The sequence below is a fragment of the Populus trichocarpa genome, chromosome 8 (assembly GCF_000002775.5).
Source record: "Populus trichocarpa isolate Nisqually-1 chromosome 8, P.trichocarpa_v4.1, whole genome shotgun sequence".
Lineage (NCBI taxonomy): Eukaryota > Viridiplantae > Streptophyta > Magnoliopsida > Malpighiales > Salicaceae > Populus > Populus trichocarpa.
Genome location: NC_037292.2, coordinates 16,305,123 through 16,308,473, shown reverse-complemented (window position 1 = coordinate 16,308,473; position 3,351 = coordinate 16,305,123). Strand labels below are relative to the sequence as shown.

General features: G+C 37.5%; 1 pseudogene; it reads left to right on the top strand.

Moving 5' to 3' along the window:
• Positions 1-800: 800 nt before the first annotated feature.
• LOC18101834 (probable 2-oxoglutarate/Fe(II)-dependent dioxygenase) lies at positions 801-2,466 on the top strand (annotated as a pseudogene).
• The last annotated feature ends 885 nt before the right edge of the window (positions 2,467-3,351 follow it).

Sequence of the window (3,351 nt, the reverse complement as noted above, 5' to 3'; positions counted from 1 at the left end):
AACTCTCTTTTAAAATCTTAATGAAAAAAAAACTACAATTTATAGTTTTGTTTAAAGCCCGATTGAAAATCACCAATTTGATTGTGGTTGTGGCTTTTAAGTGTTTAGTAACACTTTAAAAGCTAATATTGATATCATTTCCATTTGTTATTTTTAAAAGCTATAACTTATTGCTTTTCAAAAGCTAAAGCCACAACTAAAAGTTATAGCCACAACTTTCCCAAACAGATACCTGTTTGGGAGTGCAATAACTTTTGCTTTTGAAATCTTTTTAAAAGTATATTTGTTTTGAAAAAATATTATATTAATTATTTTTAATGTTTTTTTATGATTTTAATGTGCTGATGTCGAAAATAAAATAAATCTAAAAAAAATTATTTAAATATTTTTTAAACGAAAAACACTTTATATAACAATATCAAACACACTTAGTGTGTTTGGCATTGAGGTAATTTTGAGATTACAATTTGAATAAGTAGATTTTAAAAAAGCTACAAGGTATAGCTTTTTTATAATCAAGGTTTTAAGAGAGTTTTCAGAGAAACCCGTGCAGATATATATTAATTAATCAAATACTTTTAAATTTATAATCAAAACAAATCATAATTTCAACCGAAGATCACCATTCTACAAAATAAATCCTTAAACTTATTTTTTCATATTCATATCAGAACCGCAAAATCTATACAATGCGAATAACACTTAAAAGAATATATAAGCTGTAGTGTAAGAGTAAAATTATATTATAAAGTGCATGGTAGGTCCAGCATAGGTTCAGCATAGTAGACATTAACATTTAACAATGTGCTCTCCCCTTCTATAAATGCAGAGTTGTCTAACCTTGAAGCTACCAAGTAAAACAATCTTCCTTAGCTTTCACTAAAAATCTGACATATTTCCGAATTCTGTTTCAATGTCTCCTGTTTCAATGGCTCCAATTAGGGTTGGTCATTTTGATGATGTTCAAGAGCTTAGAAAGGACAGGCCAACAACAATCCCTGAAAGATTTGTTAGGAACATGACAGAAAGACCAGCACCAGCCACAGTTCTACCATCTCTCAGTACCATTCCCACCATTGATTTCTCAAGGCTTGCTGAAGGCAATAAAGATAAATACAAAAGTGAGATGTTGGAGCTGACAAGAGCGTGCGAGGAATGGGGATTTTTTTCAGGTACAAGTTGATATGTTTCTTTTTGCCCTTTTCTTTGTTAGTGCAGGATAAGATGGACGCGAAAGGTGTCTTTAAAATGTTTTATCAGGTGATTGACCATGGGATTGATCTGAGTTTGCTGGAGAGCATAGAGAAGGTGGCCATGGATTTCTTCGTGCTGCCTTTAGGGGAGAAGCAGAAGTATCCAATATTCCAATGTTGCCAGGGACTATTCAGGGATATGGGCAGGCCTTTGTGTTCTCTGAGTCCAAAAGCTGGACTGGGTCAATATGATTGCTCTTGGGCTTGAGCCCCACTCTATAAGGGTCCCAAAACCAGGGCCAGCAAAGCCACCCAAGTTCAGGTAACAGGGTACAAATTCCATTTCCTAAAGAATTTTAGGTGGCGAGACTTCAACTCCCTAAAATGCTACTTTTGCAGTGAAACTGTGGAGGAGAAGTGTCAGCATCTACTGAAATATATAGGCATGACACTACACATGAGAGCAGATGTTTTTGAAGAGATGTAGTTTGGGGTGGCTCCGTGGCTGTGCAAGCCATAAGGAGGCGCAAGACCGGACCTTGTTTTAGGTCTTAGTCCACATTCAGATGGAAGTGCCCTTCCAGTGTTGCAGCAAGGGAGGGGTAGTTCAGTAAGAAAGCACACTGGTGTCTATTCAAAATGCTTTGGTCATCAACGTTGGTGACACTTTAAAAGTAAGAAAATTAAACCTAGACTTTCCCTCTTTCCATCTTGCCCGGAATTGACGCTAATTCTACAGTTCACTAATTTTCTGCATGTACAGGTTTTAACAAATGGAAAATACCAAAGTGTGGAGCATTGACTCACAGGGAAAAAGACAGACTCTCTCTTGTCACATTTTATTCCCCTAGCTATGAAATAGAGCTTGGACCAATTCCAGAGCTGTTGGATGAGAACAATCCATGCAAGTGTAGGAGATACGTACAATCATGGAGAGTACAAGAAACTAACACTATGTAACTAACAAGCTGCAAGGCAAGAAGAACCTGGAATTTGCCAAAGTTGAAAGCAAGAAACCTACTTAAGAAGGCCCCGGTCAGCCCCCACCTACCTTGTCATAAGATTTCGTATATATATGCTGTCGTTCATGTTTCGATTCTACAAGTCTTCTTCTACTTAGAATGTAAGCCCAAATTAATCACAAGTTGGGTAGCATGTCAAAATGGGTAAAGGACTCTATATCATTGATGGGATATTGCACTATTCTTATGTTGAACTCCTTTGTGTTAGCTCTTCAATTAATACATGGTAGTGGGCTCTTGTTTGTTCATAAGCATTTCTTGTCCATTGTGCTTGGTTGTGGGAGTGAGAAGCAGCAAGTAGGATGGAAAACTAGAATCAAAACACAGAGTAATGTCACTTTAACTGTTCATATTATATCAGATTCCTTACAGGGAAAGACACTTGCAGTCATGCGGGGAGAACCCAAAGACACTGCAAAGCCATATTTCTGGAAGAATCAAAACACAAAAGGGACAAAACTATCGGTCTTAATTTGTTTAAGGGGATCGGAAAGCATGTTCTCATTGGTGGGAGAGAGGAGAGCCCACATGTATCATGCCATGCATGCTGGTCAGTTGTTAATGTCATAGGTGTGAGGGAGGCACTTAGCAAGCAACTTGCCTCCCCTTATTACTCTATTCATCAGAAAAACATGAGGAAAAGCCTCTGGTAACTCTAGAATGGAAATGATATTTCTTTCCGGGCACCAGAAAATGCATGCAAGAGCAACTAGTTGCTCCAGGCTCAATCTCATCAGATAGAAGTGGAAGGATGTATGGAACAACAACATTTCATAGTTCAGCAAGAAAAGATCGAGCAGAAAGTTTCTTATGCAACCTAGAAGAAATTATCTACATCAGAAAAAGAGAGAAGCCTTCCATGATGACATTTGACAACCAACTATGGAAGAGTAAAAGGGTGCAAGTTCTTGCGTTTTCCAACTGGCCATTACCGTCTGCCATTACCGTTTTCCTGACGCAAGGAAACACACTAAAAGGACGGGTTCCAACAGTAAAGCACTTCAATACCTTCTTTTTTAATCAATTCCACGTCTTAGTTTAGTTGTTTCGTGTGAGGAATGCTGAGGTCGCGAGTTTGAGCATTATGGAAGCATTCATTTTCTAAGATGAACAAAAACGAGCCTTTATATATGTTT